Raw genomic sequence first — 24,738 nt, forward strand, 5'->3', positions numbered from 1 at the left:
CAAGATAGGTCTTAAATACAATTGTGAACATATACTAGTTTTCTGCTGACATACTTAAAATCAATGGTGACTGCTATGGTGAGCAGAAGCGCCTTTTAACAGGATAACAAAGGTGCAACTAGCATCCTCTGGACCATTTAGATACATATTCTCCAGTACAATGAAGCAAGACAAAGGACTCAGTTTTGGTGAAGAGATCCTGAGGACTACCCATTCTAATCTAGGAACAGAATAGTTTGGCATCAGCCAGTCTGAAGATTGGACATCCTTAATGACTAGAAAAAGAATGGTTGAACATTACTCTCCACGGGGCTATGACGACTGAACATTTGCGGGCAAACATCGCCCCAAATGATCTGATAGTTAATAACTTCCCCAGGCTCTGCTTGGAGGACGTGGTATTCAAGGAGTGGTCCCTAGTGGCATGGTAGTGCACTAGGGACTGGCTCATCATGATCATTAACACCACGGAAAGGATTGCAGATGCCCTTCTGATTAGGATCCAGATTGCAGAAGGAGCAGTAAAAACGACAATTCAGATAACTTTGTACAAATCTAAGCTAGCTTAACTGAATAACGAGATCGCAGAGAATAAAGACTATAATGAAACAAAAGTCAAGTTGCAGAAGGATATTCAGAAATTCAGAACGGAAAAGGTGTATCATTATTTGAAGGCGGATTACACATCAGCTAAGAACAGCTATTCTTCTGATGAAAGTACAGATGCCAATAGCAGGGGCTCCTCTGGCAGTTGGGGCAGCAACAACTCCACAATGGTCAATCGCCTGAACTGTAACACACCTAACTACCACGCCCCCTCCCCCCACCCACCCCTTTTGGACATTTCCCATATACCTACAAGGCCAACCATAGTTATTCCCCACTGGAAACCCTCCTTTTTTAGACCGGGGCAGAGGAAGAGAGTGCAGAAGAGGTGCACAGAAACAAGTGCAATGGCAAGACCAACCCCCGAGCCCAATGGAGACTAGCAAAACTCAGGGCAGGACACTCTAGTGTGCACCTCTCACACAGATCTCTCCCGGAAACAGAAACATCAGTACTAGAAAAAGGTCTAGGATATGTCCCCACCCCTAGGAAGAACACATTTTGGGATCAATGTTCAATACAAAACTTCTTTAGGAAAATCCACCTTAAAGCCTTCTATCAGGATAGACCAATACTTATCGAACAAGAGACAGGGGTAAAACATCCATCCACTTTCACTCCCAATAGTAGTATGATTCCTGTGGCGTGTTGACTTTTGAAGAGGCAGTATTGAAAGACCACAGACGAGAGAACGGGCAGCCAGGTGAGCACACTCTCTAAGACTCTGAGGAGTATCAGCGACAGCAGAGGTAAGCGGCAGGGGTTACCTTTGTTCGAGTCTGCTAATGAGTGACTCTGTACCTACCTAGTGAGAACAAGGTACCTTCATATCCGACCACAGCTCCGTAATTATGACCGCACTTTCATAGCTCCAGGGAGACCTGTTTGGGTTCCCAGGCGGCCTGTGGGAGTTGTGGCCGTTTTTTCTGGAAATCTGAACTGCAATAGGCACCATTTCTCCTCAAAAGCAGGACGGGTGCTCTACCAGCCGCACCACCCCTCTCTGCCAAGCACCACTGTCTGGCCCCTGTATCACAGGGCTTTTCTAGAGGGCATTTTGAAGGAAGGTTTTATGATGAACGTCAGTGAAATATTTACCTCTTTTTATCCATTCTCTAGACACATATCTTCAATTTGTCCAGAGCCCACTGGAACTGACGAAGCACTAAATAGTGATTAGGTGAGTTCTATGACTGCAAACTCACTGTTGCCACTCAGGATTCATTCTCAGCCAAATCTTCACCGTTTTTTAACTAGCGCCACGTTTTTTAAACTTGCACCACTTTTTTAGCTTGAGTCACATGATTGGTATGATTTACAATACTTAGTAAGCACTTAATATGTGTATTATCAGCAGGCACTTCTGCTCACCTTAGCAGTCGCCATTTATCTTCACTTAAGTATGACAGCACACAACTAGTATATATTCACAATTGTATTTAAGATCTATCTTGTTCTTGAATTTTTTATCTCCCCTGCAGGTTGCCCATTGAACCCATGGGTACATATCCCGCTGATCCACAAAGTGGTATGTAGGTTCCCACCTTACCCCTAGGTGTAGATAAGTTTCACGTTAAGGTCCTGCAGAATCGCCACTGATTCCCGCCCCCCCCCCCGACAAATAGGCGAGAAACATGTTGACCCTCCAGGAGTAGAGTGCCCTTATCGTGACCAATTACTGTCAGTCTCCTCTCCCACCCTTTGTAATCAGGCAGGGACCCTGCTAGAATAAAGTTGGTTCCATGGGACCCCTGACCTGTTTTAACCATCCCACTCACTACTACATCCAAACACACTAGGGCCCTCCCACCCACAGCACCTAACGTCCAGGAACAAAAGATCTCTGATAAAGAGCCCCTTTATGGTTGCCCGTCTGGTATTGCAGTGCTGACCCGACTAGGAGCAGGCCCATATGAGGAAGCATAACACCTAGCTTGTTGTGTTTGTGAGGGCACTAGTTCCAAAAGGAGGAATTACTCTCCTCCCACTACTCAACTGACAGGGCAGCCTGCCACCGCAACTAACTAGGTCTCTGACTAAGATTTTAATGCACCAAGGAACTTTGTACCATACTTATTTTGGAAGGATGAGCTTTCCCAGGGGAGGAGGGTGGGCGCATGGGAATCTATGGAAGTTACCAATACTGGAGAACCAAAGTTACAGGTAAGTAACTTGTTTTCTTACTCCAGTATTGGAACTTTCATAGATTCCCATTTTGCTTATATCAGAATAGCTAGCAGTGAGAACGCACATTTTGTGAAGCAATACAATCTTATAAAACATTGCAAGATGCATCCCGTTCAGTACAGATATTAATCCCACACAGTCAATGGGCAATAGAACATTAATCACCATAAGAGAAGAAACATAGAAAGCATTTAAACTTGCAAAATGTGCGAAGAGCGTAGGCAAACAAAATAAAAAAGGAGAGTTAGAAGGGAAAGCTCTCCAATCATTGAAAGAGGTTCCTCGGGACTGCCTGTCCCACTGCTATCGCTCCTTTGCGGAGTAGTTGATGGGCTTCTAGACGTAGAAGATGAAGATGTCTGTATTCAGTGGCGTGAGGGGGCTTGGATGGTGGTTGATGTTGAAATTCCAGTGTATGGCCAGATTTAACTATATTCAAAACCCATTGATCTGATATCAGTTGCCAGCTTCGGAACATTGTGATATCCTGCACCCCCACTGGTGTTACAGGGGACAAAGGAACAGTAGGAAGATCCAACAAGCTGCTACTGGCGCTTAGAGGAATTTCTCCCCTGGTGCCCTTTTCGTCCTCTAGAGGTTGAACGAGAAAAAGAAGACGATTGACCTTGTTGTTGAGTATATTGCGGCTGGTATGATTGGGAGGCCTGTGAGTAGGGAAAATAACGCTGTTATTGAAATCCGCTTCTGTAGGCGGGGAGGCCTCTACCCCATGCCCCACTGAAGGCAACCATGCGGCATTGTAAAGTCCCTAGGGATTTTGCAGTTTCCGTATCCTTTTTAGGTTTCGCCTGGCCGAAGGCTGCGAACTGCGCAGCTTTTCGGCGCAGACAAAATCTTATGTTAGAACAGAGTGGGCTTGGGATTACGCCCTTTGTACCATTGGCTAGCTCCATAAATGGAGGCTAGCCATTGGAACAGAGATCTGTCCGTCATGGCCGGACCAGATTCGTGGGCGTTCCTGCGATTTTTTTTTTTCCCTCTCCACCCACGTCTGATCGTCATCGCGGCGGTGGGTGTGATGTTTTTTTTCGAGTCGGCCTGTTTTCTTCTTTTTACAAGTGTTTGTTGTTGGAGTTGGCTGCAAGATTTGAGTTCCCACGAAGCGATCAGGTAAGGAGCATTATCTTTATAAATGTGTTTTCACTTTGTAGGTTTACGTATTTTAACGTTTTCGCTCTTAATGTCGTTTTTCTGTTTCCTTTTGTTTTTATCCTGTTCCTGACCCCCCACCTCCCTCTGTCCGTTCCCGCCCCCCCTCCCGCTGTCCATCTAACCGTTCCTGCCCCCCCCCAGGCTACGTGGAGCAGAAATGACGGGGTGTTTTAACTCAGACAGGCGGCCTGTCTCTCCCCACATAAGCACACTCCAGGCAGTCCACTCGGTATTTGATAAAAATGAGTGAGTGTGCAGAGTGGAGAGTGTGCAGAGTGGAGAGTGTGCAGAGTGGAGAGTGTGCAGAGTGGAGAGTGTGGGGAGTGGAGAGTGCGCGGGGAGTGGAGAGTGCGCGGGGAGTGGAGAGTGCGCGGGGAGTGGAGAGTGCGCATGGGGAGTGGAGAGTGCGCATGGGGAGTGGAGAGTGCGCATGGGGAGTGGAGAGTGCGCATGGGGAGTGGAGAGTGCGCATGGGGAGTGGAGAGTGCGCATGGGGAGTGGAGAGTGCGCATGGGGAGTGGAGAGTGCGCATGGGGAGTGGAGAGTGTGCATGGGGAGTGGAGAGTGTGCATGGGGAGTGGAGAGTGTGCATGGGGAGTGGAGAGTGTGCATGGGGAGTGGAGAGTGTGCATGGGGAGTGGAGAGTGCGTAGGGAGTGGAGAGTGCGTAGGATGTGGAGAGTGCGTAGGGAGTGGATAGGGAGTGGAGAGTGCATAGGGAGTGGAGAGTGCGTAGGGAGTGGAGAGTGCGTAGGGAGTGGAGAGTGCGTAGGGAGTGGAGTGGAGAGTGCATAGGGAGTGGAGTGGAGAGTGCGTAGGGAGTGGAGAGTGCGTAGGGAGTGGCGAGTGCAGGGAGTGGATAGGGAGTGGAGAGTGCATAGGGAGTGCAGTGGAGAGTGCATAGGGAGTGGAGTGGAGAGTGCGTAGGGAGTTGAGAGTGCGTAGGGAGTGGAGAGTGCGTAGGGAGTGGAGAGTGCGTAGGGAGTGGAGAGTGCGTAGGGAGTGGGGAGTGGAGAGTGCATAGGGAGTGGAGAGTGCATAGGAAGTGGAGAGTGCGTAGGGAGTGGAGAGTGCGTAGGGAGTGGAGAGTGCATAGGGAGTGGAGCCGAGAGTGCGTAGGGAGTGGAGAGTGCGTAGGGAGTGGAGAGTGCGTAGGGAGTGGAGAGTGCGTAGGGAGTGGAGAGTGCGTAGGGAGTGGAGAGTGCGTAGGGAGTGGAGAGTGCGTAGGGAGTGGAGAGTGCATAGGGAGTGGAGAGTGCATAGTGCATAGGGAGTGGAGTGGAGAGTGCATAGGGAGTGGAGTGGAGAGTGCGTAGGGAGTGGAGAGTGCGTGGAGAGTGCAGAGGGCATAGGGAGTGGAGAGTGCGTAGGGAGTGGAGAGTGCGTGGAGAGTGCATAGGGAGTGGAGTCGAGAGTGCATAGGGAGTGGAGAGTGCATAGGGAGTGGAGAGTGCGTAGGGAGTGGAGAGTGCATACGGAGTGGAGAGTGCGTCGAGAGTGCGTAGGGAGTGGAGAGTGCGTAGGGAGTCGAGAGTGCATAGGGAGTGGAGAGTGCGTAGGGAGTGGAGTCGAGAGTGCGTAGGGAGTGGAGAGTGCGTAGGGAGTGGAGAGTGCGTAGGGAGTGGAGAGTGCGTGGAGAGTGCGTAGGGAGTGGAGTGGAGAGTGCGTGGAGAGTGCGTAGGGAGTGGAGAGTGCGTAGGGAGTGGAGAGTGGTTAGGGAGTGGAGAGTGGTTAGGGAGTGGAGAGTGCTTAGGGAGTGGAGAGTGCGTCGGGAGTGGAGAGTGCGTAGGGAGTGGAGTGGAGAGTGGGGAGTGGAGAGTGCGTGGGGAGTGGAGAGTGCGTAGGGAGTGGGGAGTGAAGAGTGCGTGGAGAGTGCTTAGGGAGTGGAGAGTGCTTAGGGAGTGGAGAGTGCTTAGGGAGTGGAGAGTGGAGAGTGCGTGGGGAGTGGAGAGTGCGTGGAGAGTGGAGAGTGCGTAGGGAGCGGAGAGTGCGTAGGGAGCAGAGAGTGCGTAGGGAGCGGAGAGTGCGTAGGGAGTGGAGAGTGCGTAGAGAGTGGATAGTGCATAGGGAGGGCAGAGTGCATAGGGAGTGGAGAGTGCATAGGGACTCTTGAATTTGTTAGGCTTGTCTTAATCCTGTGTTTTAACGTCCATCTTTCTTACAGGCACAATGTCGAAAGGACCATCAGTTGGCATTGATCTTGGTACCACCTACTCCTGCGTGGGCGTCTTCCTGCATGGCAAAGTTGAAATCATTGCCAATGACCAGGGCAATAGAACCACTCCAAGCTACGTTGCCTTCACAGATACCGAGAGGCTAATTGGCGATGCGGCTAATAACCAAGTTGCAATGAACCCCACCAACACAGTTTTCGGTGAGTAAAGTACCTCGCGTATTTGGTTAATTGCTTTTGAGTTCCCACTCAGACATGTTTCGCTTGCCTCCCCCAGCAGCGACTTTAGGAGATAGAGTTGAGGTCGGTTTACTAGAGGCCCAACTGTGCTCTTTTTACCGGTGTTCCTCGGTGGAAGCGATCCATTGGTGTTTCAGATTACTTGGTTTTAGTCCAAGGTTACTGTCTTCCCATCTGGTTTATCAGTGTGACACATGCGCTCCTAATTAAAGGCTGTTTTCACCAATTTCCTTAACAGTTGTTGCATTTGTTGGCTTGGTTTTTTTTTCTTGGTGAGCTCGGCCATTGCTCTATAGCTTACTACATGAGGCGGCTGCTTCTCATACTAATCTTAGGGGTACTCCTAATGTGTAGGTGAAGAAAACCATAAGTTCAATGTTCTGAAGTGGTCGCTGTGATGAATTTTGTTCCAAAGCCATTCGTAGTTTCCACCTGAAGCCGAAAGGCTAATGTTGGCTAGTACCTTCCTTGGATGTCTGAGCGACCACGTAGTATCCATGTACCTACAGTCTGTGGGTTATGACTTTAACGATTGGGGTGGAAGGGGGGAGTTGCAGTAAATGGTGACTTGAACAATAACGCCCGTTTATGGATCCCACTCATGTTGCTTGCATTAGTCACTGCCCAAACACGTGGGTCTGAAGTCACTACATATGTTTTGCAACTGCCCATTAGATTTGAGACGACATCGAGGAGGCGTGGCTTGGACGCCAAGGGAGATGGCGGCTTTCTGAGTCTCTCTGCTCGTGCCGTAAAATCGCCTTGATCTGGAGCGTGCAAAAACCTCTCCAGCGCCGACATAATAAAAGAATTGGACGCCGGAATGTGAGCGGGTCACATAGAGCGCTCAGTCGACGAGCTACGTGTAGCAGAAGTCCGGTTTTGATTGATTGCAGCTCCGCTCCGGGGGCTGCCGGGCTATGGTAGAGGACGGCGGGAGGAAGGCTACGTGACCGCCCAGCAGACCGCCGAAGACGCCGGCAGACGGAATCAAGGACCCAGCTCGTCATGAGAGCAGTCTTCTAAAGATTCCGGCGGTGAAACTGACTGGGAGATGCACGAACAGGAAAGCCGGAGAAGAAACCGTGAGTAAATACAACGCCTGGCGGGCACAACAAAAGAGCACGGACATTAGCCAGCGCTCGTACTCGTACACTCACAAAATGGCGGCATAATGCATTTGCTGGGAACTGCATGGAATACAAACTAATTCTGTCCATATGCTGTCAGCGCTTCCACTGGGGCAAAGGAGCTGAAAACGGCTGAACTTTAAAAAACGAGTGAACACTGATATCACTAAGAAACTTTAAAATCGGTAAACTGATGACAAGAGGAAATGTGCTTTCAGTGATGTTTTTGACTCCTGAGGATTAATAGCGAACTTGTTTATGAAGCTTGACCATGATCCCAATTCAACCTAACTACTCTGATACTGCTAAGACATCAGGGCTGCTACAATTTCATACGCTATGATGGCTGGATGCTGGCTCATCGTGAATGAATGTTTAGCTGATGTCTTACATTGGGCAAAAGTTGTGGGCAACTGAGGATTGGTAAAAGGTGGCAAAGGCAGTACAGAGAGAAGAGTCTGAATGTATGCTTGAGATTGCGCCTATCACACGCTGTGTCACTGCAATGTGAATGAATGTGAGTTCCACTTCACACATATTACCTATTTAACGCTATGGTGGTCTCCAAAATGGCGACGCAAGCTCCCACCCTGAGATAAAGAATGATGCCCTCAGCACAGTGACCGACCTAATCTATTAACGGGCAGTTGCGTTGATTGCCGGCTCCTGGGTGTCTCGGCTTTCTTAGTGGTCGTCTGGAGGTACAAATAGAGACATTTTCCGGAGGCTGAAAAAGAAAGTGCGTCACAGCGGACAGGCACAAATCAAGGGAATCACTGTCCACGATCAGTCAGTCCACACCACGAATGAACATGTCAGACAAAGAGCTAGCCAAAAGCCTCAAGAGACTTAAGTCTGATCTGCCCTCACCTGGTAAAGGGAGGAAAGATAACCCGGATCCAATAGATTTAATACTTAGCAGACTTGATGAAGTCAGAGATCTGGCGAAAGCGACAAAGGAAGAAGTGGCAGCAATCAGGCAAGATAACCGCGACACCAACGCAAAACTTTTAGAGGCGGAAACGAGGATTAGCAAACTCGAGGATATGGAAGTTAAGACCTGCAACGCAGTTAAACGCTTGTGCATAGCAGCAGATCAAACAACACGGAAACTTGCTGAATTGGAGGACCGGAATCGAAGGGGGAACCTACGCATTTTTGGCATTCCGGAAGGTTCAGAGGATCAAATGGGGAGCTGCGTGGCTTTTCTTGAGTCCTGGTTTACCCAAGCTACTAACATGACGTTTCTACACCCTTTAGAATTTGATAGAGCCCATAGAGTCCCGGCCAGGATCTCAAAGGATCAAAAGGGTCCCAGAGCTATTGTTTGTAAACCGCTCCGGTACCAGCATGTAGAACAGATTCTTACCTTCATGCGTAAAAACAATCACATTTTGTGGAAGTCTGCTAAGGTCTATATATCTCAAGACTACAGTAAAGAGACGGTGGACGTCAGGAAGGCATTCTTGGCACTTCGACCGCAGCTGAAGAAAAGGGGCTTCCAATATGGATTCATTGGTCCGGCAAGGTATCGAGTGATTATTCAGGGCTCTCCACACATTTTTTCAGATCCACTGAAATTGAAGCGTATGCTGGATGGCCCTGAAGACTTGGACATGGAGACGAATAATCCTGAAAGCTCCGCCGACCAGGCTTCAGCATCAGGTTATAAATGAAGGGCATCCTGGTAGACTCATTTTCCAATGGTTTTCTATTCCTGGTTGTTAAGCAGAAAAAAGGAATATGTTCAACTACGGTCTCACACGGATATGGTTCTTCTGGAAGCAAGGATTAAGACCAAGCTTAAGGCTTTTGATTCGGAGTTCATGTCTCCATATATGTCTCCATACTGTACACATTTTTCTATTATCTTTGAGGGCACAGGTTAGGGCCCAGGTTTAAAGCTTTGACTGAGGTTTTCATATCTACATATATATATTCTTCTACCTTGAGCTATTTCGTTTGATTGGTCTAATGCGCTTTCAAATGCCTCACTACGTAGCTATATACCTTTACCAGCTGGTAATGCTGTGGGTTCTGTTGCTCAATTATATGACAGTAATGCCTTGTTTCGTTTATCTCTTATCTTACAGTCCTTGAATTCCTTCATACGTTCTGGATGACTAGATACATGGTTTAATGTAGTTGTGATAGTTAGAACAACTCACGAGTTTTCAGTAAATGTTAATAGTCTTGTATGCTCCAATAATATGGATATGTTTTGGCACGGGGAGGCTACACCGTACTCTCTCTCCAATCGCCATGCCTACTGAATACAGGTGGGGTGGGGAGGGTGGGGGGTCGAAGGGATTGGGGGTTCGGGTATGTGTTACATGTTTTTTATGTTTGATTCTTCTTTTTCTTCTTCTTGCTTGCATTTTCTATATTGCGCTGGCACTTGATGGTGGTGTGGGTTATAGCCTTTATGTTCACTCATATGTCAATTCGAAGTCCCGGGGAGATGGAATATTAACATCTGGTAGTTGGTCAAATGAGATGCATGTCTTTCTCCAGATGAAGCATTCTTTAACTGTTCAATCATAACGCTGTGAATACTCCGATGGGAGTATGTAATATGGACAAAATGAAGATATTGTCACTCAACGTTAAAGGTTTGAACCAGCCAATCAAAAGACAAAAAATCTTAGATTATGTGCGTAGGTTAAAAGGTGATATTGTATTACTACAAGAGACTAAACTGGAGGCTAAACTGTTTTACCACCTGAGGAATAAGTTTTACAGTGAGGTTGTTGGTGCAGAATCGGTACAAAAAAAGAATGGGGTGTTGATTCTTGTCGCAAAGAAATCGAAGGTGGAGGTTTTGTCTCATGAGGCTAGCTTAGACGGGAGGTGGGTCACGGCCAAACTAACCAAGGATAATACGGAGTTTTATGTCACGAGCGTATATGCTCCTAACAACAGCGACCTCAAGTTTTGGGAGGATTTAAATAAACACATGGAAAATATCCCAGATAGCGCTGTTCACATAGTGGGTGGTGATTTTAATCTTCCAAAAGACGCAACGCTAGATAGGGACTCCCACTGCCCTTTCAAACCAAATAAATCTCATAGAGCCTTCAATAATCTGTGTGAACGCTTTCATTTAGTGGATGCTTGGAGGCTCCAGAACCCTACAGGGAGGGAGTACACTTTTTACTCTACACCGCATGACTCATACTCCAGGATTGACTACATCCTCATAACACAGAACGGGGTACCCAGAATAGAGTCTACCATTATAGAGCCTCGTGTGGTGTCGGATCATTCTTGTATTTCCCTGTCCATTGCAAATGCCAAATCATCTCCTCGGCAGACGTCTTGGCGCCTGAATGACGAGATATTAAGCGATGCTCAACACAGATCTACAATACAAGCTGCCATTGCCTCTTACCTGCAAATTAATAAAGAAGGAGACACATCTGATCTTATTAGATGGGATGCTATGAAAAGTACAATACGGGGAGTATGTATCAAGATTAGGTCTGCCATGAATAAAAATTATAACGCGAAATTAGATTCCCTTGAAAGTGAAATTGGAGATCTGGAAAGTAAACATCTAAGGTTAAGAGACAATATGACTCTTTATGCTCTGGCAAATAAAAAATATGAATACAATAAGTTAATAAGTGAAAGGGCGGGAATTTGGCTAGACAAAGGCAGGAGGTTTAAGATTTGTGAATCCAATAAAGCGGGTAAGAGTCTTGCTTCATATTTGAAATTTAAAGTACAAAAGAACTGTATTAACATCCTTAAGGACGCCTCAGGGAACTCGCATTCTGAGCCAGACAAGATAGCTGAGGTGTTTAGGGTGTTCTATGAGGATCTGTACGCAAAAAATACAAAGGTGGAGGAAGATAAAATTAAGAATTATTTGGATGAGTGTGATCTTCCAAGGTTGACTGCTGAAGATCAGGTGGGTCTAAATGGCCCGATCAGTGCTGTAGAAGTGGAAAGTGCTATTAAAAAATTGAAATCAGGGAAGGCACCAGGCCCGGATGGCTTTACAGCAAAATTCTATGAAACATTCCCAACTATGTTGACAAGGCCCTTGCTAAACCTATTCCAAGAAATAAATAGCTCTGGGGAAGTAAAGGGCACTCTGGCGGAGGCAACAATTGCAGTACTCCCTAAGGATGGGAAAGACCCATCGCTCCCAAAAAACTACAGGCCAATTTCACTAATTAATATTGACTGTAAGATCTTAGCAATGATACTTTCTGCACGTCTCCAAAAGGTGCTCCCGCAACTAGTCCATCCATCTCAAGCGGGCTTTCTAAAGCATAGGTTGTCCAGTGATAACACACGTATTTTGGCGCATGTGCTGGAGAAAGCTAAACTTTTGGAAACCCCTACAGTGGCAATAACGTTAGATGCAGAAAAAGCCTTCGATAAGGTTGATTGGGCCTTTCTCGAAGCAGTCCTTAATAAATTTAACTTGGGGGAAACATTTACACGGCTAGTGATGTCCCTTTATTGCTGCCCCTCGGCACAAGTCAGAGCGGGAGGATCGTTTTCGTCCTCCTTTTGCTTGAAACAAGGTACGAGACAAGGGTGCCCCCTATCACCATCGTTATTTTTATTGGCAATCGAACCGTTCCTACACCATATAAGGAAAGATCCTAAAATTCCAGGTATACCGTTTGGAGACTGCACGATCAAGTTGACAGCATATGCGGATGATGTGCTTGTCCTATCTGAAAGGGCGGATGAGGCAGTGTCTGCACTCATGTCGGACATTGAAGACTTTTCGAAGGTATCGGGCTACAAGCTAAATAAAGACAAGACGGAGGTTAAACTGCTGAACAATATAGGGGATAAGGGGATCCTGGGGGATTCTGGTCTTACATGGCAGCCCAAATGCTTTAAGTACCTGGGGTTGGACTTTGATAATGATTTAGTCTCCACTCTAAAAATAAAAGAAGAATCGACTCTGAAAAAAATATCCACTCTTCTAGAAAGTTGGTCCCCAAAATTTCTGTCATGGTGGGGCAGGGCTGAGACTCTCAAAATGATGTCGACACCCTTAGTTAACTACCTGGCCAGTATGCTCCCCATGACGTTCTCTAATAATTTTGTCTTGAAAATAGACCAGCTGTTTGGTAACTTCCTGTGGCGGGGCAAGAAAGCCAGGATATCTCTAAAGAAACTACAACTGGCGAAAGATAAAGGCGGCCTGGGTCTGCCATCGTTCAGGAACTACCAGACAGCCTTTCTTTGTAAGCAAGGTGCTCAATGGTTGATAAAATCGCCAACTTACACTCCTGTGTGGATTGACATCGAGAAGTCATTAGTTGGCAATGCCCCACTTGAGTCTTTACTCACCATGGATCTATCCCACCTGCCTCACTCCAGATATATAATGTTAAATACCAGAAGGGCCCTACTCAGACTTGACCAATCCCATAAAACCACATTGACATTTTCTAAATCATCATGTTTGTCATTATGGAGAAACCCCTACCTTAAATACGTGGGCGTGGAACTCTTCTGGGAGTCATGGTCCGGGAAAGGTATTAATCTCGCAGGAGATTTGTATGACAATAGCGAACCAATCCCGTTCTCAAGCTTACAGACGAAATTTGACCTGTCCCCGATAGACTTCTATAACTTTCTAAAAGTCAAGGCGACACTAACCAGCCGTAACTTCAAACCCTACACTCCGTGGCTGACAACACATCTCCCACGCATTATGCACACAGGTCACTTCGTTTCCAAGGTGTATAAACTGCTGCTACCGATGCCTAGCAAATCTCACAGAATTGTGGAGGCGAAATGGGAAGCGGAAGCTAACTCCACAGGAATAGAGTTGGATTGGGAACTGATTCATAAGTCAGCACTTGCCCACAAAGTATCACCCATCCTTTTCCAGACGAAGTATATGCTCCTAAATAGGTCCTTCTGGACTCCCGAAAAGCTATTTAAATGTAAATTACGTGACTCTCCGGAGTGCTGGAACTGCCAGTCAGGGACTGGTGATCTCCCTCACATGCTATTCAACTGCCCCCTACTGAGAGAATACTGGGAGAAAATATTTGTATGCATTCATCATGTATTTAAGATAAAGCCAATGAAGGAATTTGTATATGTCATTCTAGGGGGGCTGGAACCGTGATTAACAGATGTGCATGATCGCCAGCTTTTGGATTTAATGTTGACATTGGCATGTAAAGTTGTTTTATGCAAGTGGAAATGTGCTAAGGAAGTAAATTTCAAGATTTGGCAAGAATGGCTGTCTTTCCTAAGAGGTGCCACGAATCAGGCGCTACAGTCCTCTACGTGGTGTCCATCCAATAAGAAGTTATGGAAGTCACTAGACAATTCATCCCTTCATTTTGAGCCGCCTTGAAGTGATATGACCTTGTAATAGTACCTTAGATATATGGGTGTGAACCTAGTCCGTATGTTAAAGCTATTCCCATTACATCCACACGTCGAGTGTTTAACAACTTAATCAATAACCATGTGACAAGCAAGAGTGATTCTTCTCTTTATTTTTTATTATTTGTAGTTTCTGTACTGGTCTGACAACATCTGTATCAATTCACTTTTGATGGAAGATTTAATGTAATGTCTTTTGCTTTTGTTTTCTTACTTCAATAAAAACGATTTGAAATAAAAAAAAAAGATTTGAGACGACATCCACTAATGGATTCTAATGTCAGAACTGACAAAAGTAGCATCTTGTGTTTAATTTGCTTCGAATTACATTGTGGCCTCGATTCAGGATTTTGTTTCTTTTTTTTTTTTAGATGCTAAACGGTTGATTGGCCGCAGGTTCGAAGATCATGTTGTCCAGTCTGACATGAAGCACTGGCCTTTTACTGTAATAAGTGATGGCGGGAGGCCCACGGTTCAGGTGGACTACAAGGGGGAGGCAAAATCGTTTTACCCTTAAGAAGTTTCCTCCATGGTACTCACCAAGATGAAAGAAATCGCAGAGGCATACTTAGGCAAGGTAAGTCAGTTACTGAAGTAGCATTTACCGAATAGATCTGGCTATCCTGCTGGATAGTTTCTCTTCTGTAGTGTCTAATCCTAAACTATTTTTGGAAAATTTCTAAAGGGGGCGTTGGTGTGTTAACGAATGGCTACCAACCTCAATTTGCTTCGCCTGCTAAATTTGCTCTTTGTTGTACTGAGTTTAGAGTGGTTGTGTGATTTATTTTCTTAGAAACACATTCTAGTGTGCACCAGAAATTGAAATGCTAATGTGTTTACTAGTACCTTCCTTGGATGACTATATTAATAATATATGGGGTGGACTTCCCCTTGCTGCTTGACTTTATCACTTATTTTGTTTTTAGACCGTCTCCAATGCCGTCGTGACAGTTCCAGCTTACTTCAACGACTCCCAGCGTCAAGCTACTAAAGATGCAGGCACCATTGCAGGCCTCAATGTCTTTTGAATCATCAATGAACCTACTGCTGCTGCTATTGCTTATGGTCTAGACAGAAAGGTTGGTAATTTCTTAGTCATATCTGACTTGTGTTGATACTTAGGAGTTAGATGATAGGATCTTGAAGTTGTAATGGTTGCTAGGAACCATGCTTACTTTTCACAAAGCTACTCTTGACGCAATTGTCGCTGTGATGAATTATGTTCCAAAGCCATTCGTAGTTTCCACCAGAAGTCGAAAGGCTAATGTTGGCTAGTACCTTCCTTGGATGTCTGAGCGACTGTTAAGAGTACATACAAGCTTGAATTTGGTTGTCTGCACACGAAAACAAATTCTACTTGGTAAAAGCTGATGGTAGGAACATGACCCGTGCATTTTTCTGCTCCCAACAGCTTTTATTGCTACTGGGTTTAGTGTTGATCTAAAACCTAAAGCAGTCTTGATAAATGCTCGTCAGCCCGCTACCTTCCCCTTACCACCTTCCCTCCTCCCTAAAGCACCCCTGTTCTTTGTTTCAATTAACCCCTGTGAGCTGGAAACAGGTCTTTCAGAACGAGACTTCAAATGTCCAATGAAATAAAGCAGTCGGCCAAGCCTATGGTTGTGTACCATGCACATTTTAAGCTGTCCTATTTAAAATGCAACTTATGGAGTCATTCCTTCACCAGTAGACCCTACTAGACCATACTAGTTTTCTTGGTATTACCTCGCATCTCTAACTTATTTTACTTGTATTTGGCGCTTAGTTAGTTTATAATTGCAGGCTAAGGGGCCCTCTTCTCTTGGCCAGTTCTATAAATACAAGTAGAGCCAGAAATGAAAGGCTCCTTGTGGAATAGTTTGCCCTCTGCACACGGACTGTAAGTCCCTGTAAACGCCGTTAAGGCTTCTGCCAATGATTGGGCTCGCTAAAATCTAGGCCCTTAAGTATAATCGCTAAATTTCGTTAGAACAGCTTTAAAGTTGTGTATCAAGCGTTTGCTTCATCGCAGTAACCGTAAATGTATGTTCGTGTCTAGGTTGGCGCAGACAGGAACGTGTTGATCTTTGATCTTGGTGGCGGTACTTTTGATGTCTTCATCCTGACCATTGAAGATGGCATCTTTGAGGTGAAGTCTACGGCAGGTGACACTCATTTGGGAGGGTAAAGACTTCGACAACCGAATGGTTTTGTGGCCAAGTTCAAGCGCAAGCATGAGAAAGATATCATCGATAACAAGCGAGCAGTTTGACGCTTGCGCACAGCCTGTGAACGTGCTAAGCGCACTCTTTCTTCCAGTACCCAAGCCAGCATTGAAATCGATTCACTATATGAGGGCATTGACTTCTACACCTCCATCATCAGAGCCCGTTTTGAGGAGCTGAATGCTGATTTGTTCAGGGGAACCCTCGATCCCGTTGAGAAGTCCCTCCGTGATGCCAAGCTCGACAAGAGCCAGATTCATGACATTGTCCTGGTCGGAGGATCCACTCGAATTCCGAAGATCCAGAAGTTGCTCCAGGATTTCTTCAATGGCAAAGAGTTGAACAGGAGCATTAATCCTGACGAGGCTGTGGCTTATGGTGCAGGTTAGTTAGGAATCGTTATGGTACATAGAAGTGTTATTTCTTCGTTGGTCCTATTTTTTTTATTTGAATTCCTTAACTCTAATTTGTATGTGGTAATGAATGTTAACCTTAAGCGTGTGTGTGTATATAATGCATTTCGTTCTTTCTGAATCAAAACTGCAATTTTAAGTGATTTAATTCCATCTTAAACTCAGCGGTGCAGGCGGCCATCCTTTCTGGAGACAAGTCTGAAAATGTTCAAGATCTGCTGTTGCTCGATGTCACCCCCTTGTCCTTGGGTATTGAGACTGCTGGAGGTGTCATGACCGTGCTGATCAAAAACACCACCATCCCCACCAAGCAGACGCAGACCTTCACCACCTACTCTGACAACCAACCTGGTGTACTGATTCAGGTATTTAACATTTGCTTCATGCATGTGGAGATTTTTGTTTATGCATGCTGACGCTGCTGTAAAATTGTAACTGACCCGTGCATATGCCCTCGGCTACATGATTGCACCCCCATTTAAAATTAGATATTTTTCTAATTCAGCTTGCAGAACTGATTAAATTATATGGACTTAGTGTTCTAGTTGTCATTTGATGGCACATGTTTTATGCCCTCTGGAAATTCGCCTTGAACTTGCAACTTAATTTCTGGTAGTATAGCTTAAGACATCTATGGATACACTGACTATAGTTGGCTGAGTCTTTAAATTTCATTCACCTGTGCTCAGAGGTTGGGTGAGTATCTACTATTGGCATTTTAAAGCTGGTGCAATTTTCCAAGCCTGCATCAAATTTTAGTTTCATTAAAGTCTTCTTGACAGCTTATACGTACACTGGCAGGTCACTAACTTGTTGGGAGGTAGGTTTTTGGATATGCCAGGAAGTGTAGCACTGTTACCAGGTCAGAGGAAATACCCTATAACCCCCGTAAGTATGTGGGTGTAAACCCACACACGTTGGTGTGATACAAACCATGTTTGTTCTAAGCATCCGTAGAGCTGTTAAAGTCCACTCAAATAGTTAATGTTAATAGTTTTAATCTAGACAAAGGACAACCAGCTAACGCATGTTTCGTCGCACTGGGAAGTATCCCGTGACGTTTTCAGGGCTGGGAAGGTAACAAAAGGTGTATGGCAGCTTGTGTGTTTTTAGTGAAATGAGAACACACGTGGAAACCCTATAAAAGTAGTGTGAAGGGCCTGAAGGCAAATAACTTGACTTTGAAAACAAAACCACACTTGCCTAGTGGTAAGTGATGTACGACCATGGTAGGGTTGATGTTTAAGGCACTGATGGTAAGGTGAATGTTTGAAGGTACTGGGAGGATAAGTGTGAGGTTAGTCAGTGGAAGCAGTATAAGAACAACGTCAACATATGGCGGAACAAAAAGTAAGTGAAACATTAACAGCAGAGCCTGTAATAAACATTCGACAGTATACAATAAACCAAATACATGTTTGCTCTGACCAGAATTGGTGAGTACAATGCCGTCTGGATGAAAGGAGGGATCATAACAGTGGGACGTAAAAGTACAAGGGTAACCAGGGCTGGCGAACAGACAATTGGGAAAATCAATGGATAAGAGTGCAAAGGAACTATAAAGGTACTTAGAATTTGGAAAAATCAGGAAAGAAAGGGGATGGAGTAAGAAGAAAGAAACCACAAAGAATGACACGGCAACCAGATAAAAAGGAAAAGTTATCTGCATTGACCATGATCGTAACTTCACAAGTGTACAAACAATGTGTCCACGGACCCACTCAACACTTTCTTTTTTTAGGTGTACGAAGGCGAAAGGGCCATGACTAAAGATAACAACTTGTTGGGCAAGTTTGAGTTGACTGGTATTCAGCCAGCTCCTCGAGGCGACATTCGACATTGATGCCAACGGTATCCTGAATGTATCTGCTGTGGATAAGAGCACCGGAAAGGAGAACAAGATTACCATCACAAACGGCAAAGGTAAGCTACTCTACAGGCTTCAATAGCTGAGGCTTACGTTTTGGCTGTTTCAAGTTATTAGCTTGAGTGATGCAAGGCTTGCGCCTTGGCTTTAATAGCATGTAGCAGAGGGCATGGTCGCCGTGATGAATTATGTTCCAAAGTCATTCGTAGTTTCCACCAGAAGTTGAAAAACTTATGATGGCCAGTACCTTCCTTGGAAGTCTGAGCGACCGCATCTGCTCAATTAAGGTTGTCTGCGTAAACTTAAGTGGCTGCTACATGATCTGACGTTATTTTTAATAGGTCGCCTCAGTAAGGAAGACATTGAGCGAATGGTCCAAGAGGCTGAGAAATACAAAGCGGAAGACGAAAAACAAAGCGACAAGGTGTCGTCCAAAAACTCTCTGGAATCCTATGCATTCAACATGAAGGCAACGGTGGAAGACGAGAAACTGCAAGGGAAAATCAGTGACGAGGACAAACAGAAGATTATGCAGAAATGCAACAAAATAATTGCCTGGCTGGATAAGAATCAGGTACGTGTTTCATAACAGTACGATGCTTTCTTCGATTTGACCTCGTCGCTGTGATGAATTTTGTTCCAAAGCCATTCGTAGTTTCCACCAGAAGCCGAAAGGCTAATGTTGGCTAGTACCTTCCTTGGATGTCTGAGCGACCATTAATCACCATAACTGTACTATTAACCGTGTTTTTAATCCAATGTCTTGCGCTCACTTCAAGCATCAATGCATGCCAAGTGTTAATCATATATATTTTTAAATGTGTTCAATTTCAAACGCCCCAGTAAGGACTGCACTTTGGTTTAGCGTAGCTCTGTGCGGGGCAGGCTTCTGCTCGCTATGATTTGCCTCTTGATCTTATGCAAAGTTCTAGCCCTATAAATACTATGGTACACGAGTCCTGCATGATTTGGTCAACTGCCATAGGGCGCGAGGGTGACCAGAACTTGTATGCCAAAAAAACTGGGGGCATATCATCAATAAAGGGCCTTACATTATCGCCGCTTTTATCGGCAGGAAACTGCCGATAAAAGCGGTGATAATGTAACTCCCTTTCTTGATGATATGCCCCCTGGACATTCAACATATAGGATTACATTTGTATTACTTCTCTCTAGTGTCGAGAATGCCTGCGCTCCTCAGAACGTAATATAACCATTTTGAAGCAAATGTTATGCATCCTAAATTGCTTTCTTATAACTGCTACCGACTATCTATCCCCCCTTTAGTAAACCTAAGAGCACCTCCCACCGTCTTCAGTCAACGTCTAAAACACGGGGGCCATGAGCTAAATTCTTGAAATTTACCAAGTTAGTCGATTGAACTCTAGACTGTCCCGCCAAATCCGGGCCACCCTTAAAAGGGAGGGGGGGGGGGGGGCGGTCGTATAATGCAGAGTAACTGACCTGAATTTCGCCCCTCTCACGGTCATTGCTAGTTCGTACCCAGCTGCTGCGTTGTGTAACGCACGTGCTCCTTTTTGCTGTTTGAGCAGACTTCCACTCACTAATGCACCCTCACGCTAACGTGTGACTCTTTTCTTCCAGACTGCCGAGAAGGAGGAGTTCGAGCATCAGCAGTAGGAGTTGGAGAAGGTGTGTAACCCGATCATCACCAAGCTGTACCAGGGTGCTGGTGGGATGCCCGGCGGCATGCCCGGAGGGTTCCCAGGCGCAGGCAGCGCTCCAGCTGGCAGCGGTGGCTCATCTGGACCCACTATCGAAGAAGTCGATTAAAAGAGTAATTTGTTCCGCAGGGTTTTGTCGTCAAAGGTGATCCAAGAACACAAATTTGTAACAGTAGCTGTTTGAAAAGCAAACCTGATTTCACATTGAAGCTGCTGGGCACCTACTGGGCATTCAGAGTTCTTGAACCTGGGGCGAGAGGAGAGAACAGCATTGCACTTTACTTATCTGTACAGTAACAAACTTTGAGTCCTGACGAATAAAATCTATTTAATTGGCAGTTAACTTTTTGTGATGTGGACCTTTTGTGATGTGGACGTTCTGACAAGCTGGGTGCTGATGAGGGGGTGTGTACGCGAAGTGGCGATTTCTAACCATACTCCTGGGCCGTTAAAACTAGATAATGACGTTTCCTATAAGTTTGAGAGGTTAAATTTGCATAATTGATTACGTTTGTAAACCGTTTGGCAGCCACGAAAGGACTGAATCGCAAATTGGGGACCCTTGGCAACTCATGCAGTTCAGTCCGTTAACTTGAGGGGGGGGGTATAGAGTAGGCTATAACTGAATTAATTGATTCGTAGTTGTGGATTTGCAGTGCTGGTTCATTCTTTATCTATTGAATATCTGCTTTACAACTTTTTATTTCCATGCATCCAATATATTGCCACATGATGATAATGAAAAAAAGTAACATTTATAAGTTTTTTATTTTAGTTGGGACTATGATGACCAGAGTAGATGACTTTGTTTATATCGGAGTTCTGTGGAAGCTGGCATTGGGTCTGTTCCCTTTAAGCGGTATGCAATGTTAGTCGTGTTGTGTCCTCGTGCACCCAAGGTGATGTGATTGAGGCAAACCTGAACAAATGCAAGATCCTGGTTTAAGGTCTGTTCTAGCTACTGTTTAGGTTGCAGCCCTGGTCTCTTGCAGGCTTTTCTTGCAAACTACACCTCCACCTCATGCTCCGTCTTAATTTATATGAAAGTCCTTATCTCGAGGTGTGAGGGTGTCCATATGACTTATCTCGAGGTGTGAGGGTGTCCATATGACTTAGTTTCGGAACTCGTTCAGCTGCTCCTGAAATGCCCAATGTTTGTTTCTGCTGTTCACCTCAGCATATTGGCGTTCTTATCTTATATCTTTAATATCAATTCTGACTCCATTCTGGCCCAAAGGAGCAGCAGGGCCCTTAGATTGGCTCATTACTTGCAGATCCTGAGTCAGTCTGTCCTGTTAGTACCTATTATGGTTCCCATTTGCTTCTGTAGAGACTTGCACACTGGCCCTAACATCTATGCTGGTTACTAGTGGAGGGCAACTAGCTTTTTAACGGGGTGCCTCAAATGATTAATCTACTGCGAAGCAGAGGCTCATCCTTTAACCCTACAGAAGTAATGGTTATATTGGGTATGGGAGCTCGGTCACTGGATTAACAGTTTTTTTGCAGCTCTAAGACGCCAGGCCCAGCCCAAGAATTTCGCCATACAAATGGAAAAGAAGAGCCTAGCATCTGTACGTAAAATACGCAGCGCTTCTAAATGAGAACGAGTAACCAGGCACCTGCAAAGGGGCTTCAACCACCTACGTCTCGGGCTGCATAGACACTACACTCAAACAACATATGGGCCACAGACTCTACCCTCAGATCACAAAAAGGGCAGTAAGGTACAGTTTGGGCGGGCGGTCTCCAGGTGGACGTAAACTCACATAATGGAAGCACCCCCACCCTAAACTTGATGTACAGTGATCTGTCCCATGAGCTCTGGATAGTGTCCAAATAAGGTTCCCTTAACGGTATCTCTTTGACCAACAAAAACAGGATTACAGATTTGCAATGGTTTGTACTTCGAACCCTCTCACTGTCTACCCATGCCCAGTAAGCCTTCTTTAGCTGTTGTTTCGGGGGTGCAGATTTGTTGGCCCAAGCCTCTCCTAGTCCTAGTTTGTGCAGCAGCTTTTTGACTTCCCTGAGCCAGATGATTTTATGTGAGCCCGGTAGAGACATAATGTCATTCAAGGCTTCTGCATAGCTTCTAAGTTCCTGCACATTCCAGATTCTGGACCATAACAAGAGTGGTCGTAGTTTTGCTTGATCGCAGATGGCCCGGGTACCTGCATCTAACAGCAGTGGGATTGTTGGCGTGCTGTGGGGCAAACCCATTAAATCTTTATGGAAGTTATTCTCAAGGTGAGCCAGAGTATCAACTCTATGAGTGCCCCACAGCTCGGCGCCGTAAAGTGCTGCGCTCACAACCCTTGCCCTATAAATATCTAAGGGAGCCCCAATAGGTTTTAATGATGAGGCTCGCTGTTCCTTGAGCAAGGCACCTGCCACCCTTTTGTGAGTCAGGAACACTTTTTGGTGGTGTGCCTTCCAGCTCATGGTGTCACTGATGCGAATACCCAGGTAGTCAAATTCTTTCACGCGATCAAGTGGGACAGAATCTAGGACCGGGGGAAAGACAGACTTTTTGGGCGGGTTAAGAACCAAAAACTTAGTTTTCCCTATGTTTATGGCCAAACCCCTTTCCTCGCAGAAGGCCTTGAAGCTGGAAAGCAGCGATTGGATGCCCATTGGAGATTTCGAGATTAGGAGGGTATCGTCCGCGAACAGGAGCGTTGGGATTTTTCTTCCAGCCAGGGTGGGTGCATCTGCTGGTTGCTGGAGTAGATGCTCCACCACTCCGTTAATGTAAAGCGAAAACAGAGTGGGGGCAAGCACACACCCTTGGCGGACGCCCCTGTCCACGGGGATACGAGGTGTTTTCTCTCCCTGTGTACCCCATCTAATTTGGGCAAAATTCCTGTTGTGAAATTTTACAAGGAGCGACAGCAGGTAGGGAGGGAGGCCTAACCCATCGAGGACGTTCCATAAAAGTGCGCGTGGTACTAGGTCGAACGCAGTCCGCAAGTCAATAAAGACTAAATACAGACTGCCCCCTCCCAGCACCACCACTTTCCAATAGATCATTAGGAGACGGAACGTTTGCTCGATTGTGCCTGTTCCTGTTCTAAAGCCCGCTTGGAGATCTGACAGGATATGGTTTTCATCGGCCCACTGGATGATCCTGCCCAATACCACCTTTCCTGCTACCTTTTGGGAAGAGTCCAATAAGCTAATTGGCCGGTAGTTCGCTGGGTCGTCCCTAGAACCTTTTTTAAAAATAGGTACGACTTCAGCGCCCCTCCAGGAGTCAGGAAAGACTCCCCCCAATAATACTTCATTTAGAAGGGAAGCAATTAGTCTGCTCCAGGAAGATGGGTAATTCTTGATTAGATCTCCTGGAATTCCATCAGGACCTGCCGCTTTATTCGGGACAATACATTGGATTGCTCTCTCTACTTCCAGGATGGTAAATAGACCATCATGGCACCGGGGGTCAGTTATAGGATTAGGCAATAAACCCATGGGTGAGCAATCTAACTGGGATGGACTTGGAGGAGCAGAGTATAATTTCGAAAAGTGATTAAACCATACGCTCCCTGGGATTTTACAAGTTAGCTGCTGGTCAATGGGCTTTTCCCTAGATCTTAATAGGTCCCAGAACCTCTTGGCTTCCTTCCTAGTGCTTGCCTCTACAAGATCTCCCCAGAAATTAGAGTCGTAATCCTGCTTGGCTTCGGATAGGGTTTTTTTATAAATTTTCCTAGCAGCCCTAATACCAACTACGTCTTTGGACTTTAATATGGCAACAAGTTCCCTCTTAGCTGCACGACATTTAGCAGTATACCACTTATCTGTTTGTTTCGAGGGACCCCTACGAGTAGATTGGGGAACAATGAATAAGTCACTCAATGCCAATATAGTCTCCGTGAAAAAGGGTAGGATCTTAATATCAGCTGGCCTTGAGGTGACCATCCGAGACTCCGCTCCTTCCAAAATAGTCCCGGCTTGGCCCATCCTTGCTTCATCGGATGAAACTTTCACCCATTTCAAGCGCCTGCTACAGTTTGTGGGGACTAGTTCATGGGAAGATTTCCACTTATAGGCTGGAGGGCCTTGGTTTCCAGCCTGCCAAGGAGATGAGATAGATAGCGATAAAGGGTTGTGATCGCTATCATCCGACACTATAACCTCCATATCTTGGTGGTGTTGCCAGAGATTATAGTTTAGCATGACGAAATCAATCCTTGATGTGTGGCCTGGTCTGTTGTAGGTGTGAGCACCCATATGGTCAGATTTGGATCGACCATTTGTCGATCGCAAATTGTGCTCCATACAAAGAGCATTGATCTCTATTACATTTTGCGACCATTTGGGGATCGGGTCGAGGTTCAGAATAGGGATGCCTCTCCTGGTGTCCTCCTCGAAAGTGTCCAAGATATCTTCTCTGGCCAGAGGTTCAAAACAGCAATTGAAGTCGCCTGCAAGCATTACATATGAGTCCGCACTGCAAGCAGCCAGATTGCGGTTTAGGCCTGTAGAAGGTAGATGGGATGCACCGCCTTTAGCACCCCTCAGGTAAATATTGAAAACTTCCAAGCTTCTTCCCCCTTTATGGGTTATCGTTAGCCACTGGAGATCAGGTGACTGGGTATTTCTTTCTTTTACTCTAAAGCCCAGTGCAATATTAATCCAAATAATAAGGCCGCCTGAAGGGCGACCTTTAGATCCTTGTTC

General features: G+C 45.8%; 4 non-coding genes and 1 pseudogene across 5 annotated transcripts; all 5 read left to right on the forward strand.

The window, feature by feature from the left end:
- Positions 1-6,061: 6,061 nt before the first annotated feature.
- LOC147662614 (heat shock cognate 71 kDa protein-like) lies at positions 6,062-20,232 on the forward strand (annotated as a pseudogene). Its single transcript, XR_015305520.1, has 8 exons — positions 6,062-6,339; positions 14,258-14,463; positions 14,813-14,965; positions 15,925-16,474; positions 16,669-16,868; positions 18,245-18,426; positions 18,712-18,944; positions 19,976-20,232. The product of XR_015305520.1 is annotated as a heat shock cognate 71 kDa protein-like (transcript).
- Positions 6,768-6,862, forward strand: LOC147662615 (small nucleolar RNA SNORD14). Its single transcript, XR_015305533.1, has one exon. It is a non-coding gene; the product is annotated as a small nucleolar RNA SNORD14 (small nucleolar RNA).
- On the forward strand, positions 15,091-15,185 carry LOC147662616 (small nucleolar RNA SNORD14). Its single transcript, XR_015305531.1, has one exon. It is a non-coding gene; the product is annotated as a small nucleolar RNA SNORD14 (small nucleolar RNA).
- LOC147662617 (small nucleolar RNA SNORD14) lies at positions 18,544-18,638 on the forward strand. The gene has a single exon (XR_015305529.1). It is a non-coding gene; the product is annotated as a small nucleolar RNA SNORD14 (small nucleolar RNA).
- Positions 18,990-19,084, forward strand: LOC147662618 (small nucleolar RNA SNORD14). Its single transcript, XR_015305525.1, has one exon. It is a non-coding gene; the product is annotated as a small nucleolar RNA SNORD14 (small nucleolar RNA).
- Positions 20,233-24,738: the final 4,506 nt, after the last annotated feature.

Source organism: Lissotriton vulgaris, unplaced genomic scaffold (assembly GCF_964263255.1).
Source record: "Lissotriton vulgaris unplaced genomic scaffold, aLisVul1.2 SCAFFOLD_6437, whole genome shotgun sequence".
Classification (NCBI taxonomy): domain Eukaryota; kingdom Metazoa; phylum Chordata; class Amphibia; order Caudata; family Salamandridae; genus Lissotriton; species Lissotriton vulgaris.